The sequence below is a fragment of the Neocloeon triangulifer genome, unplaced genomic scaffold (genome assembly GCF_031216515.1).
Source record: "Neocloeon triangulifer isolate White Clay Creek 2 clone unplaced genomic scaffold, ASM3121651v1 ptg000013l, whole genome shotgun sequence".
Lineage (NCBI taxonomy): Eukaryota > Metazoa > Arthropoda > Insecta > Ephemeroptera > Baetidae > Neocloeon > Neocloeon triangulifer.
Window position 1 is genome coordinate 7,149,763 of NW_026775555.1, and position 17,387 is coordinate 7,167,149.

The window sequence follows — 17,387 nt, forward strand, 5'->3', positions numbered from 1 at the left end:
AGAGCAGATGTGGAGCAAAAAGTAGTACACCAACTGCTGTTGATTTCGCCCTCTCGTTTCTCTCTGGCTCCGTTTTTTCTTTTTTTTTATCCTATTTTATACGTTTTCTGCTTCGTCTCTCGCTCTGCCAGGAACATGTTTTAAGAATTTTATTGGCCGGCCGTGCATAATTCAGGCGCGCGCAACACCAGGTCCATGCGCATGCAAATTTCATCATTCGAGTGGTTTTATGCCTTCTTTTATTCGCACCGGCACTACATTATGCATATCATGGAAGCCGTTACATTTGCATCTGATAATATAGGCGACGGACTGGCTTTTGAAATATAAAAAGTAGAGAGGAAAAAATTATAAGCCCACGCACCGAATTTCAATTCACTTTGCAGTTTGATCCAATAAACTAATAACGCATAGTGATATTGATTTGTGAGCGCTTTGAATTTTGGAAGCGAAAAAAAATTCAATTCGCAAAACGTATAACTTGGAAATGCTCCAAATCTACGTGTACATATTAAATTACAGAATTTTTTTCTGATTGGGTTTTTCTCAAATAACTGAATGTGTGTTGAATGGAGTGGCAAATGTTGAGTAAATTTTAAACAGCACCAAAATAACAGACAGAATTTGCACAAATAAATAAATCATGAATTTTTTGCTCCGCTGTAAAATGTAAACATTCGGGCAGCGAAGAAAAAAATGAGAGCGTTTCATTTGCAATTTTCATGAGTTACGAGAGAGAAAATGAAAAATTTAATATATTAAGGCAGCAGTCCGTGGCTGGCCCGGCAGAAAGAGCAGAAGGCGCGCGCAGTTTAACGCTGCGAAAATCGGCGTGTCACGTATTCGCATCATCCATCTTGCGTGCGAAAACATTGAAAACACATTATTTACATACGCGCGCGCCTAATGCGCCGGATCGATCAACGTCCCTCTAATAAGACGATTTCCCATCAAGGAAATCAGCCGCACGTGAAATTGAAAAACTACCAATCATGCGCCGCTCGCCGCCAATTTGCATCAAAGGGTGTCAATTTTAATTAGGCGCGGCGGCTACGAAATGATTGGCTGCCCGTTTATTTGCTCAGCCAAATTGGCTCCTGCCGTTTTTCCGATCTGCTTTTCGTTTGAGTGAAATATAAAATTATTAAAATTTGAAATAAATATGTGTTTAAATAGAATTTATTATGTATATAAATTACAATAATATTACCTAAAACATATAATTTATAAGTAAAACCGTCAAACAGAAAGGGTTGAATTTGAGAGGAAATTATTAACGATGACAATTTAAACGTGAAAGTTTCATCTTGACAAGCCAAAGGCATCAAACGGAATGATTTCTCTTAAAAGCTAATTTATTTCTCTGATTGAAAATACTATAACAACATAGTAATGAAATAAACATTTTAAAATACATTTAATGGAGGAATTACGTTCTGAGACGAGTGATTTTCTTTGGATTTAAATTTAGAATAATAAAAATAATTAAATATAAAACAAATAAATCGTATTGAATGTAGAATAGATGTAAAAGTAAAGAATCTAATTAAAAATTTTAATTTAAAGTGGTTTAAATCAATCTTGAAAAGATTTTAAATTTATAACAAAATTATTTTCTCTTCCTTTTTCTATCTTAATCACAATCACATTAGCCTTGCTGTCCGAAAAAACCTTTAATTTGCTTTTGTGTGGGGCTGTGTGACCAACTAATTCTCATTTAAAATATCTTTTGCGCTGCCATCCTGAACTGAATCTCTGATTTTTATGGTCCGCCTTTGACACTGACTTGCTCATAACTGGCTTTAAGTGGTCAGCCGACTTGCTGTTCGCCCCCGGCCATGTGCAAAAGTACTCGAGTTTCGGCGGTTTTCCTGCTCAGCACACGCACAACCGCAGATTTTGTAGACATACCAAACGCCCATTTTTGCGGTCGGCCCTTCCATGATCACGCATATAATCTCATCGCGTGTTCCCATCCGTGGAAATCATAATCAAAGACGAGGAGATCTTCGGCGTTCCCCGGAGACGCCACGGCCCAGTGCTTTTTTTTCTGATTCCGAACCCTCGACCAGAGATTTGTTGGCCCCGTGCGGGAGGTCACAGGTTGACTTTGAGCTATTCCGAAGTGCGAGGAAAAAGGAGTCATCAACATGAACCCCCGTTGCGCCAACACTAGCGAAGGACAGTGGGGGATCTTTGTGTTCCGCGCCGAGCACCAGTTTCCACTTTCTGTCTTTCTTTCTCGTCCGTCCCCCTTTCTCTTTCCGGCTTTTCTGGCGGAAAATTTGGCCGCGTTTTTTTTTCTCTTTATTGAAATCCTCCGTTTTCTTGCCACAAAATTCACCCTCGTCAGAGCACAATCTCGGCCTTGTTTATTTTTTGCCCGACTCATTTTTCAATGGAGTATGACAAATAGGAAGAGCTTCAGCGAAACGAGCTTGCCCGGGCAGATAATAGGACAGTTTTATTGCTGTCGGACCTCGTCATTTTCCACGTGCTCAAATTTTATCAAGTTGTTTCCGCTTCGATTTCATTGTATTTGCGCCCTTGTGTGTGTATTTATTGGAAAAAAGGTGTTTATTTCGCCTCCGATGTGTTTGTCACTGTCTCTCTGGAGTTCCTCCTTTTTTTTATTATTTTCTTCTTCGGACCGGAAACTCATGTTCGCGCACCCTTCATAATGTCAGACCCAGAGAGACCATCCATTTCGATTTGGCTGCCGCCCGCAGAAAACCTGAATGGCGCTCGTATTTTATCACGAATATGCAAACTTGGAAATGTGTAGACTATTCACGTTCAATCTAGAGTAATCCAAAAACTTTTCACTTCAATTCTGGGTTATGCAACAAGCGCAGCACGTACGCGAATTCGGTTGCCTACATTTCTTTCCACGTTAAATTTTGTTACTTTTTTACTTTGGAAAAGTGCTACTTGTTAATTTAGGAAAAAGAGAGATATTATTTTTAAGCATCAAAAATTTAAAAATCAGTTGATTGCAATTACCTTCAAATTTTGAATTTTTAGTTCATTTGAAATTATAATTGTAAGCAGAAAAGAGTTGTCAACTCCGTGATCGTCTTCTGCAGGTCTTCTGGAGTGCAAATTTTCTCACCTGCAATCTCATTTGAAATCAGAATTTATTTTACCAGTACTTCTAATCTGCAAGATTGATTTTTAGTTCATAATATTCCCACTATCAATAATCTCGTTCCCACAATTCATTCAATAAATCCTCCTTAGAGAACATTTTCAAAATTATCAAATTAAAAAATGTCGATATTATATTCTCAATTGAATACACATTACTTATTATAAGTGTATCATAAAACTGAAAATGCATCTTGATTAAGGGAGAAATAAATTGGAAAAAAATCATTAAGTATGCTGAAAATTCTGCATTTTGTCTAACACAAATATGTTTTTATGATTTTACAGCTATAAAATGTGTGTCGGCGGTAACAAAATTTCTATAGCTTTTTTGGCCGTCGTTTTGAAAGCTTAGTTCCTATTAGTGCGCTTGAGCAGCATTTTCAATGTTATTAAAAATGAATACAAATTCGCAGCAGGCGCACCTGAGTCCGGTGGCGACAGAGTGCCCAAATGAACATCGAGTCTGAATTGACCGGTGCCCTTTCACCACCCGAAAAGCTTTCTGCCGTTGTGGGAAAATTTGCAAACAGCGGGGCCAAAGTAGCTCTCAGATCTGCCTGCTTTCCATTTAAACGGCGTAAAACAAATGCAAAGGCACAGAGCGCGCGTGGGCGAAATATCAAATTCGTGTGTGTGCTCAGAGGACTAGAGATAAAACGAAAATTTGTGGGGGTGAATCAGATCTGTGCCGCGAATTTAATACACGCACACGAAACTTCACACATATACCTGCGTGGCAAACAAAGCGCGCGCGACCGTTTTTGCATAATACGCCGACGCAAACAAAGCAGAAAAGCCTCATTGTTGTATGTTTTGTGTTTAGAAAGTCGAGCTGCTGAAGAATTTTCGTTCGTTCCAGAGGGAGAGAGAGAGTTTCCTCCGTTGAGAATTCTTACTTTTAGCAAAAAAAGAATCTCGTCTGATTCTGCAGGCCTGCAGCTACACGGGGTCCCATTCTCCGCCGGTGCTTAATGTCTTACATTAGATGCGTTTGCCTTAAGTGCAGCCCTGTTGTTTCCTCCTCAGTCGGTTGAATTTTACGACTGAGCCGAAAGTAGTGCGACGCCATCTCACAAGGTTAGCTCCGAGTAATTACATTGTCCCTGCTGCTCTGACTGCAAGAACAGACAAAATAACATTAGCATTTTAATTAATGGCAGCAGGAATTTTTGATTTCTCAAAAGAGCGTCGCGTGCGCCCCGAATTTCAGCTTGATTAAAGCAAGCGCTGATGGATAATTCAATTGCAAGCAGTGCCGGCTGGCTGCGCGATTTTCTCTCTGCCACGAGATTTTCCGCGCAGGTGGATGAACAGCGGGTTTAACGCAATTATTCAAATTTATTGCGAAGTGTCTCTCTCTCTGTCTTCCCTTTTAATTGCAGTTAAATTAGAGCCTGGGACGTGATTTCCCACTCTAAATCTTCCTCGCACCAACTCGGAACGGCCAAATTTAATAATTCTCGGGTTCATCCTCCGTTACGGATGGTAATGAGCTGGGTTTTAATTTTTTTTCGTTTAAGTAACGAAATTCCTGTGTCAAAAAATATCTATATTTTTTAGGGGTTGAATAAATACAAACTGTTTATTTGAAATTAATTCAGATTTTTGCACTATTTAGAGACAAATTTTTCTCATTATTTTGTAACAAGAACCTATAAATGTTAATAAAATTATTGTTGAGATCCTGACATCATTCAATCGTCAAATTATGACATCAAGTAAAAATTTTCCTAAATCAATCAACAACCAATTAATTTCTTCGTCAACAATTTCGTACTCTTTTTATTAAAAATTTCAAATAGCCAAAGAAGAAAAGAAAAAAGTCAAAGATCATTTAAAGTTGAAAACAGCTGAATTGGGTCGTGTCGTTTGATTGCCCTCGGCGCTTTTTCCGTTTCAATCGCTTAATTGGTGCCGCGCAGAGTGCAAAGGAGAAACGCAATTCATGCAACTTCAGTTCGTAAACATTTATGAACGGCTTCTTGCGCTCCACTGGCCAGCCAGCGATGGAATCTCCGGCGATATTAATTCCGGCTGCACCGTGCGTTGCCATAACAATAAATTCCCATTTATATACCGAGCGAACAACAAACTTATTCCGGCTCCCGCGCCTTTTCTCTCTTTTTCCTCCCGTCTGGATTTATGACACGTTTTCCTCGCACAGCCGTCCTACTTTTTCTTGCACTGGTTTCACGTTTATCGCCTTCAAATTGAATCGTACTCGCGAGCAAGAACATGCGCACGTGCACGACATAGAAATCCAATTTTAATTACAAGCAAAGTGTGTCTCTTTGTGGAATAAAATCTGGTGCATCGACGACAAACTCGTACGAAGTGTGCTTTTGTGCAAGTTTGCGTGAAAACTTCCAAAACGCTTTAAAGTGTTGTTTCCCAACAGCACTTTTCCGAGCTGCCGGCAAACGCCGTTAGTTTGTAAGTTTCAAAGTTCCCCTTTCTTACTTACTTAGTCTCATTTCTCCAGATTGCAAACCGTTGGGGGAAAAAAGGAATCGGTCTAGTTCAGCAACCTTCGTTGACAAAAGGCAATTTTGAAAATTTGGGTGAAACGGAGAGATTCGGGGGTTGCGGCCGCACACGGAGAAATTCCACCCTGCTTAAATCAGATGCGTGGAAACGACGCTTTACGGATAAAGCGGACGTGGAATGTCGCATTGAGCGCGTTTTGCATTTTGGAAAGCATCCAGTGGCCGACAAAAGGAACAATCGTGTTTGCGCCGGCATCACAGGGCGATCAAGCTCTTGGCTCTCGGGCGGGCGGGAGAATGTGTACCGAAAAAAAAGCAGCTCCACAACAACTATACTGCGACCGACTCAACATGGAGGTCACGATCCGAAACAGAAGCTGCGGGAAAATTTATGTGCCAAAATCAGTCGACTTGCTGAGAGGGTCTATTAAGATATCAATTTTTTGCCCTCCACCGTCAGATATTAACGGCTCAAGTGTGATATATTGTTTTTTCTTGCCGTCCCCTGTCGTGTCAAGGTCAGCTGTTTCTTGCTTGGCTAATAAAATTTTAGAAATCAACATTTTTTGCGTCTGGTTTCAAATTGAAAACAAATTTTTTTTTTATTGTACCAACAGAAAATATTTTTATTATTAAAAAGGTTGTTTGAAATAATTAATTTAGTTTAAATTTGTATATATTATTACGTCCTATTTTTATATAAATAATTTTTTAATTTTATTTATTTACCCACTTAAATTTTAATAAAAACAATTAAACAATTAAAAAAATTACAAATTGAAGGTATTTAAAGGTCAATTCTTGAAATCGGAAGTCTGCTGAAGAAAAATAACCATTGCTTAGAGATAATTGAGCTTACCATTGGTCTAAAAGTAACAATAATTTAGAAATTTAATTTAATCTTATATTTCGCAATATTAATCAATATTTTTCTGCAAATAAAATTGTTAACACATCTCACGAAAAGGGCCATATATTTTAATTTGATTTTTTCGAAGAAATAAGCACGGAGAAAAAAAATCAAATTTTGATCACGCTACAGGGCCTGCAGCAAACACTTCCCAATTCCCAGGACCAAATAATAATAATAAAGCTGCACTCACAACTAATTAGATTCACTCCCGGAGGGACGCGCAAATTAATGTCCTCAAAGCAATCGAAGTTCATTTGCCTGATGAGAATTTCGCATCTGTGAATCCGCGCGCGCGGCTCTGACACGCGAATCGAATTATAGAACGCACGCTGCAGGATGAGGAGCCAAACTCGCTCCGCACAGCAGCAAGAATCTTGCTAATGAGCTGCAAGTTGTTGTCTGCGACACTAATTACGCGTCGTTTAATATTTTAATCGATGAACGGGCCGACGGAGGACTCGTCGAACCAACGCCCGCCGGATAATTCGAGCGATGTCGCGCACTTTGCATACCAACCAGGCGCTGAATAATTATATACATACGCGGCGAGCGAAGCTCTCTCGCCTGCCGTGTTTGCAAATTGAAATATAATTACTGCACGCGCTCAAAACACACACACAAGTGCATTTTATAATCATCCTCTCGGTACGGACGTCAAACGCCACCGGCTCGTGCTAGTCGTGCTGCTCATAATTATGCAGGGTGTGTATGAAAAAAAATTAACTTGCCGGCATCACACTCATTACGCCCGGTCGCACCCACCATGTAGTATTAAAACGTCAAACCGCGACGCAACGTGCATTCCGCCGTGTCAGTTTAAATTACTCGCAACACCATAAGCAACAACATTCATGGATGTTTGTAAATTGAAACAATGGAGATTTTACAATGAGTCGCAAATATCAGTTGAGTTATATTAATTTAGAATTGTTATTGTTGTTAATATTATTCTTTTTTGGGTCATCGTCACAGTTTCTTCATTGCAACAAAATACTTTTCACATAAACAATGAATATAATTAAAGTATTTAGTTGTTTAAACTGGAAAAAATACCTTTCCGAATTCAATTTTTTTGGAGATATTATTATTATTATTATTATTATTATTATTGAATTATGAGGCGTCAAATTATTTCTCCTTCTGGATCATCAGACGCCCAGTGGAACAAGATCTACCTGTGGTAGAAGTTTTGATAAGTGATAAGAACAAAATCATTAATCTTTGAAGTTTTAGCAAAATTCTTGCCAATTGGTGGCGCCGTTTTGTCCAACAATACCTTTTTCTTAACAAAATTGTCCTCTCAAATTGAATGTAAACAATGTGACGTTTGTACGAATTAATAACAATACTAATAATTTTTATAATGTCTAAACAAGTAAGATTTAAGATTTATTTTTTTATTCTCCATTCGTAGTAAACATTGCATCGCAAAAAAAGGACACTGGACTAAAAAACCGGTTGTTAACGATATAAGTTGCTTAACACAAAACAAAGAAATTTTTAATTCAAATCTCACCCCTATTAATTAAGTTAAATATGGACGGACTGTGATGAAAATGACTCTTACCATCAACGAACCAAAATTTTTGAGAAAATTTTTAAACATTACGTTTTGGCTGAAAGCGAGAAGCTGAAAATATTGTTAAAAAAATCTCATATCCTGGTTGAAGCTCACTTAAATCTAAAACATAGAGAGTAAAATTTGCTAGAAAAAATTTAGTCTGGCAGTTTAATGCTCTGAAAAAGCGAGTAGTTTGAGCTGGAAAGAGGATTTACGATTACGCAAGGCTTTTGACGGTGAATTTATTTATCACGAATAGCGCTTCTTTGCGCGTATGTTTATCCGGTCGTGACTAATGCATCCATTAATTGAGATTTCACTTCGCTCTCTCTGGCTGCACAAAAAAGAGCGCGTTATTTGCGCTCTCAGCAGGACGCGAGACGCTCTTGCTGCACAATGAAAATAATAACGCGCTTCTTTTTGTCCCTCCTGGCTCGCATTAAAGCGCGCATGTAAAATTTTATTTTTGTAAAAAAGGAGTTAACTTTATGGCAAGTGTAACGAGTTTTGTTATTGCCGGTCTCCTCCATATTTGGAAAGTTTTTGCCCGCCGCCCCGTGTGGCATGAGAGGGTGGTTTACTCCAATTCTGCCGGGGCACAACATGAACACTTGGGGCTCGATATATAAAAAGAGACTCGGCGCTTGTGCAGAGGGTGTATATAGAGAAGAGCCGGCCGAGTGCATTTTTCAGTCGCGAGAAGGGCCAAGGGAATTCCAAGAGGAATTTGCGAATTGAAAGCAAGGATAAGAGGAAAAGTTTTGGTCGTTAGCTTGGAGGGGACCATTATTATTTTATGCAGCAAATATCCAAGGAATAATTAAAGTTTAAATAAATTAATTTTCTAATTTACAAATTAACATAATTCTGAAAACATTTTATATTTGCGAGGGTTAATTTTTTCATTTATTGCTTTAAAAGACACAATGATCAATTTTTTTGTAGTTATAAAAACCAATAAGATAAAAGTATTTATTTAATTCTGGATCAAAAAAATTTTATTTACGTAGAGTAAAAAGCTGCTGTCTTAATATTCAAATCCGTCTTTTCTTCATTAACTTCATGAACGGTAATTTTGACTTCTGCATTTAATGAAATTTGCTATCTCTGCTGGCAATCTTGGTGTTCCCCGTCGCGACATTGTCGCAAAATTATTTCCCGTCGCTTTGGTGCAAATAAAATGAGGGGGGAATGTATGCAAAGCAGTTGCCCTAATGAAATTGGCGATCAAAGGCAGTTTCTGCAGCCATCCCAGGCCGGCTCATCCGCATATTGGCGTGTTATCTCTTCCTCTCTGATGTCGTCAACATGCAAATTCTTATCTCTCTCGAGTCTTGAGAGATGCAGTGGCATCGGATGCAAAAAAGTGGCTCCTTGCGACGGCTCGGCTGCTCTTTTGCATTTTAAAGGTGGCCGCGCCAAGGCGGTCGGTTCACCTTGGCGAAGAAGCGCGACGGCCCCCTGCGGCCGCAAACGTGCCACGACTATATAGGATCGACGGTGCCGACCTGTCGCAGAGACGCTGGCGAAATTTACGACCTGGGGAGCAGAGCGAGTTCGGTTCTCAGCAGTCTTATAATAAATTTAAAGTTGGCCCAGACTGCTTTTACTGCCTTTTTTAATTCAGAGGTAGAACAAAAACGTTATTTAAACGAGAATTCACTTAAATTCAATCGAAAACAAAAAGTTTCTTGGTATTATTTAGACAAAATAGAGAAATTTAATGCAAATTTGAAATCATTATACTTAGGTTCAAATTTTATGTGTGGAAAATCATACACAAATCTCAATAAATTGATCACATGCACTTATAAAACTTATTTTTTTTTATTTTGGGGTAATAAATTTAAAAAAATTTAATTAAAAAAAAAGATTTTAGATAAAAATTCATTGAGATATTTGACTTCTGATGCCAAATTTTACCTAAATCGTCTTCCCTGCAGAAAAATAAATCGGATAAAACCAGAGATAGAAGAATGAAATGTCATGTCGGAGCCTGCCATAGTTCTTACTTGGACGGAAAAGGCGCAGCATGAAATTTAATTTATCGGATGCAGTGCAAATAGCGAGGCAGTAAGTCAAACTGAGCGCAGTCTCTTTTGCGAAAGGAATGCCTCGAGGGGCGACAGGCGCCTCCGCAGAGAGCAGCTCTTGCGACATGCGACTATGAGAGAACTTACTTAGTTTGCTCTAACGACGGCACGGAATATACGAGCCGTCCCAAGTGCATCGCGGGGTCAACGGCCCGCACCGGCACCAACTTCCAGCGGGGGATGCTAAAAATGTTCGTCCTAGATTTGATGGGAAAATGACGGGCAAACAAAAGAAGAAAAAGATGTTTATGCTTTTCAGCGAGCAGTCTTTCTCGGCAGAAAAAAATAATAGACTTGGAATTACCCCGAGGGACGCGTTTCGCATTTTTCTATATTTTTCACTCATCTTTTATTTCCAAACCTGACTCATAGAAATTAAAAACTGGTGGAATATTTAAAAAAAAAAAAAAAAAAAAATTGGTCCACAGAACTGAAAGTTAAATTTTGAACCGCAAATAAATTTACGTTCGCTCTTATTTTTTGAGATTGGAAATCTCTACAGGCAAAAGCATTGCGCAGAAACATCAAAAACATTGATTGCCCTCCGGTATATGGAACAAAAAAGGTGGAATTTATGACTGCAGGGAAGATAAAAAGAGGCGGCACGTGGCCGATCTGGCCGGCCTGGCTGATTTGAAACGAATATAATCCAAGATGCTGCAGCTCCTTCTTAAGTGATTTATGCAAACAACATTGAACAATTTATAATGCACACTCACGCGTGTGATTTATGTTGATATCGGCGGCACGCATTATGCCGTGCAGCACATGTGGAGGGAAAATTTGCCAGCCGAATAATTTATTGGTGCATACATTGTCTCTCGGCCAACTTTATTTAATAATCGGCGCAGCAAAGTGGGCCGATTTTGCATACACGCACACGCCGCCGGCCGTAAAAAATTTCGTTCATAACTTTTGAGTGAAATTTAATGGGCGGAGCTGCGAACACAGGCAGCAAATTAAAGCCGCGCGCTCTGCCACTTTTTTTAGTTTGCATCATTTTCAACAACCTGAAAAATTATAGCCAGAAATTTTGTCATTTTTTGTATTTTATTTCCCAGAATCACTTTGAAAATTGTGAAAAATTGAAAAAATGCAGTGATTTCAGTAAAAAGACAAAAATAGGAAAATATTTTAAGACAGTTATTCTTGAATTTTCTCAAAGTTAGTGTAATTTTTCCGTATTCTCATATTTGTTTTCAAGTTTCACTGAAAACCCTGTTGTTTTTTGTTGATTTTTTGTTACAAAGTTATTTCCTTTTCGGTTACAAAAGGAAACTCGTTTAACTGGAATCATTAGTGATAATTCGGTCTTTTGAATTGCCTTTTTGCAACGCAACTGCTAACACGGCGTCTTATTATATATTAAGTGTATATTTCCACTTCATATTTTCATTCGCGATCCGGGTGCGCGGCCACGGAATTGAATTTGGCAGGGCGAATTCTGCACGAGCGACGCACAAAGAGCAACAAAAGCGTTTTTAGCCGGAATCGCCATAAAAACCTGCTGGGGATGAATGTTATCAAATTTTGCAAATGCAAAAGGCTTCCTCGCAGCAAGAAATGTGGAGGCATGTAATGACCTAATGATACTAACCAGCAGGCTTGTAGTCCTAGGGGGACGGAGGGTAACGGCGCCTCCATTAAGGAATTTTTGAGGTGACGCGCCTCCATTAAGAAACAGTCCATGGTGACGGAGGGAGACGGTCATTTTTTAATTTCATACATTCAAATTGTTGAATTGATCACAAAATTCGTAAAGAATATATTTATTTTCTGTTGCGTGGCTGCGGCGAAGTTTAGGATTAAATTCTTTTGTATCATTTTGTTAAAAATGGATGCTGGTGACAGCCAAACAAGAAGGCTCGCCCTGGCATTTTCACAAAAGGTGGTTAATCCTCTTAGGGGGAATTTCCTTATTATTTGCCACAAAATGTTAAGTGGTCAGATTTAACAATTCGACAGGGTATTACCTGCTGAATAGAGACGCACCTTAAAAAAAGATAGGTCGGGCGCATCTGTGGGCCAAGAGGGTCGTATGGAAAAAATATTTGCATTTAGGCAACCCGCAATTTTCTTGTGCATAGGGGTTGCCTACTTTACAGGGGTTCTATTTGTGACGTCACCACCGTCTCCATTAAGAAAATTTTAGGACTACAACCCTGCTAACCAGCAGAACCGGGGCTGAACGCGAACAGCCCAAAGTGCAGAGGAGAGAGAGAGAATTGTTACGAAAAGGTTTCTCTTTGAAGAGCGCCGTGCTCAAAAACATCTCCCTCTTTTTATGCGAATTTAAGGAAATTCGTGTGTTTTTTGTTAAAAATGTGACTAATTAAATTTCGCTCCGTGTCTTTTGTCTGTGTGTGAGGATAAAAAAAGGCCAAATATAATTCTCTGCGCTGCTAGAAATGTTTCCGCTAATTAAATTGCCATATCTGCCAATAAAAAGTTTCTATATGAGAGCTACATGACAAATATAATGCCCGGCGCCATCATTTTTCCGTGTTATTAATTACGACGTCCAAGTTGCCTCTATTTTCTCAGGGGAGTGTTTCTTTCTCTCTTTTTTTGGCGGCTTCGTGGCAGCAGCAGGTTTTTGCGGAGGAAAGTTTTGACGCTGATATCGTGACGACGATCATTTGTGACAGAAAACGACGTGGAAAAGGAAATAGCGCTTTTTCCATTTTTTTTTTGTCTCTCGGAGGGAAAAAATAATAATAATAATAATGGGGAAAGCGCAGGAATGTCTTATTTCAGCGGCTTTTAATATAAAAAGTTGTTCCTTTTTATTCTAAAGTTGGTGAAACGAAAGAAAAATAATCTTTTGTTAACACCCAGCGCTGCGTACGATTGATTAGAGATGGAGAAAGCAGCACAAAATATTAAAATCAGGATTCAATTCATTGAAACGGGATGATACTGTGAAGTTTGTAAATAAGTTTATTGCTAGTAACCAAAAAATAAAATGAAAATATTTAATTTTGAATTTCTTCACTTTTAATCATTGATGGAAGAGAGTCTTGTTAATCTTGTTGATTTGTAATACAAAGATTTTTACTTGTTTAAATAATTAAAAATAAAATAAATATTTACATTTTTACAAAATATGAAGAATAATTTTATTATAAATACTTTAATCATCTATCATATTTTTTGTTTACAAAAATGGCACCAATGCTATCTTCTTGTAAAAACAGACTGAAAAAATTGTTAGAAGTGCATAGAATATTGAGTTTTGGCGGATTCGAAAGGCAAACTCAACTGTTGCGTTATTTGCCACCGTTGCAGCCATGTGAGCACACGCATTACAAATTTATCCCGTCGATCAGCGCTGTGTATTTTATACCAAGAAAGGCGAAATTGCCGATGAGGCGTGCTGGTGTTTGCCGACTGGGGAGATTTGATTTGGCCCGAATGCGATAAAATATGCAAACGAGACCATGCCACGGACGCAGCGCGCCGTCAAGAGCCTATTTTGTTTGCTCAAAACGCAGCAAACACACTCGATGCAAAGTCAACAGGCCAAAGTCAAACACCGAGTGTGTTTACCGTTTACTGCAAAATCAAATACGTGTCATTTCGGCAAAGGAGCCCGAATCAAAGTCGAAAACTTAATTTTTTCCGCGTCGAACTCCTTTCACGTTCCGCCCCTTGACACGCGGGATCGACGGGGATCAGGAGTTGCTGCTCGATTGTGAGTCTATCAAAAGATCGTAAGTGTCAGATGCAGACGTCGATTCTCTTTCTCTCCGAGAGAGATGTTTGCTGCTTACCGCGCACGTTTCGGCAGCATCTCTCAAAAATACATCACCCCATCGGCGAGATAAGTGAAATTAGGTTTGATATGACGTTCTCTCTTTCCGCGAACTGATTGCTCTCTTCCTTATGCTGCCCCCGAAATTGATATATGGTTCGCAAAAACGAATTCGACTGCAATTTATAATTATTTCGGCACCTGCGAAAGATGTGCGCGCTCACATCTGCGCCCGCCACAATTAATATTAATGGCTGCGGCGTGCGCTTTATTGCCTACGAATCCATTAGGCAAATTTACTATTTGCGCGTTCCGTGACACATTCTAATCTGCGTCCGTCTGGCAGGAAGGAAAAGTTACACAAGCCAACCCTTCGCTCAAAGGAACAAGCGTTGGAATAATTAAATTGGGATACCAGATTTTGAGCCTCGTCGAGGGCTCTCAATTCATTCATTAGTGAAAACAAATCATTTTGTTGACGCAGAATGGAACTAAATTTTTTTAATTTCATATAAACAAGGAAAAGGCTAGTTAAAATTTTTTTGGAAGTTACATTTTAATATTAATAATGGAATATTTTCAAAACAGAAACCCGTTCTCTGATTTTTGGTAGCTAAATTCGTTGAATAATAATCATTTAAATAAAACGTTATAGTTTTTCAGTTTTCCACACGTTGTTCCAGAGGAAATGTGAATGAAATTTAATTATCCTCTCTGGTAAAAACCGAGCGAGATGATAGATAAAATAAACACGTTTCAGCAGCAGCTCATACGACACAATTATCAAGCGGAGCGTTCGAGATCGCATCAACGATCGCATTCATTTTCCGCGTTTAATTCAGCGCCACCGACACAGGTAGTGCGGTGACAAATAAATTCCCAGACTGGCAATCAGAAATTTCTGCTCGCGCGACGCAGGTGCTTGTGACAAGCGCTCTGTTGACTTTGCCCATTGTTGTGTGTGATCTACTTACAAATAATACGGTCCTTTGCGCTAAAGAGAGAAACTCGTCGCCACCTGTGCAAGAGGAATGACGATGACGGGTTCAAAGTTCAAATTGCCCAAACCCTTTTGTCTTGGAAACGGTGCAAGTAATGACGACGTCTGACTGAATCTATTTCGGTTCCGGGAATTTGAATGAGGAGGACCTGTGGTCTACGTAAGCCTTCCTCGGGTGAAGTTGGTCGGTGAGGCTAATTTCACACATGCCATATTATCAAAATTAGCGTGTTCTCAAACCAAGCAAGTTATATGTAATAAAATCCATGCAGATTATTATTAAAATAATTACTATCATCATTTTCATTATAATTAATATTATTATGTATTAACATTTTTATTATGACTATGATTATTATATTTATTATTATTGTTATTTACTTTACTCGAGTCATTAAAAAAAATTGAAAATATTTTTTTTAAAACTTTTGAGTTTTGGCTTCCTGTGATGTGTGGATTTTACAATTTTTCACAGCTTCAATCAACTTCAGATCAATAAGGGGCCTGTTTAAATCCCCTGGAGAAATTCACCTCTAAGATAGAATCTTATAAAATATGCTTGAAAAATATAAATTAGCAAATGAGAATAAAAACGAATGGATTTAATTTGGTTTGTCGTTATTGTATTGTAACCAAAATCATCTATATTAATCTATCTTACAATCTGTAGACCACAACTCGCCAATTCATTAACCCTTTTTATAAATCTGCTTTTAATTTTACTTTTTGTTTAAATTGTTTTTGCACGAATGCGCAGGAAATAAAATTTTATGAAATTTGATTCTTGTGTGTTTTCGTTTTATGCTGGTTTTATCTTCCAGTTACAATAGGGATTTGAATAATCCATAAAATTTAATTATCCTATTTCAAATTGTAAAAAAACATTGTTAATGGCACCGCCTGAAATTTGGTCACGGTAACAAGCAGTGCGGTAACTTTTCCATCAATTCCGTAAATGGTGCGGCCGAAATAAACATTTTCGCAAATCGCGCTTGATGCCGTAAAAACCTTTAACCCAGCGAGAGAGAGACCAGCGGGCTTTGCATATTTTATGTTTAATCCACCTGCACGCGGAGGCTCTGTTTATTCGACGATGATTCCGCGCTCGGAACACGCATGCAAATAAAGGGGGCATCCCTTGTGCGCAGAGTGGTTGAAATTACGCGCGTGCATCTCTCGTGGAAATCCTAGAGAGGCTTTAAAAGAGTCGGAGCTCGAGTTGGAACTGCATATGGCTCTCGAGATGAGCGAAATATTTCCCGGCTAAGAGCGAGTAGTGCATAAATTTAATTAAAGCCGCTGACGGACGAAAAGAGAGAGTGTCTCGGAGGGCACGCGTATAATCTAACTTGTGCTCGCAAGCCCGTATCTCACGACATCTTACTCGCCGTGCTGGAATTTATGATTCGAGGAGCCTCCGCACTAGACTATTACACTCGAACTTTTAACTTTATGGAACGGGTCCGACGGCGGGAGGGCGGCCGGGCGGCTCCATTAATGAAACCAACTGATGCTGCTACCCTACTAAATTTGCGACTGGCTCGTTTGTTTTCAACGGAATCATCTCTCACACGGCCCGCCGACGGCTAGAGCTTTATTACATTCAAATTAATTAATACCTGCAAAAACTTGGGCGCCTGCAAATGTCAGTTCGCTCTACCTTTCTCTTTCGGACAAACTGATCCTCAAGCAAAAAACTCTTTGAACATTTTGATGAGATCTTTTAAGCTCACCTTTAGTTTTAGGTGCTTTGCGAAAATTGTGTAAAATTATTAATAAAACTTTGTGAAATGTTGGACGTTTTGTTTTTACTTTGCTGGACGTGTTTCAATATTTTTCATACCATAAAAAAAACATTTCAATGCTTCACCGAGTATTATTTGCTTAATTTGGAGATAAATGTGTTCATAATTAAAAAAAAATTTACATTAAAAAATTGTGGACATGAAGAGATCAGGCTTTTCCTCGTTGCAGAAATTGTTTCTTATTCAAAAACAAATGGCAGTTTCGGTCACGGTCTGCGACTCTTTTTCAAGAGCAAGAAATAATATACAAAAATCAGTATAATTGGAGAAAATAAACAATTATTAAGATTTTTTTAAATTTGGTCATTTTTTTCCGTCAATTTTGCTGATTTTTGCAGACCGTGACCAAAATTGGTAGAGCCATTTGTTTTTAAATATAAAAAAATTTTCAACAAGGGAAAGCCCGATCTTTTCATTTCCTTGAATGTCAATTTCATCATGCAAATCACAAATTTATTTTCCTTTTTTTACTTCTTCTTGACAAACATAATTCTTCACTTATTTCTTTAATTAGATTTCAATTTGAAATTTGATGTTGGTTCGTATGAGATGCGGAATTTAATATATTTTAATGAGCAATGCAACGGCGCAGTTAATCCACCAAAGCAAATCCGGAGCTCGTTAA

General features: G+C 38.5%; 1 protein-coding gene across 4 annotated transcripts in view; it reads left to right on the plus strand.

Moving 5' to 3' along the window:
• Positions 1–17,387, plus strand: part of LOC132199155 (TWiK family of potassium channels protein 18-like) — a 124,507-nt gene that overhangs the window by 94,331 nt on the left and 12,789 nt on the right. The window lies entirely within an intron of this gene.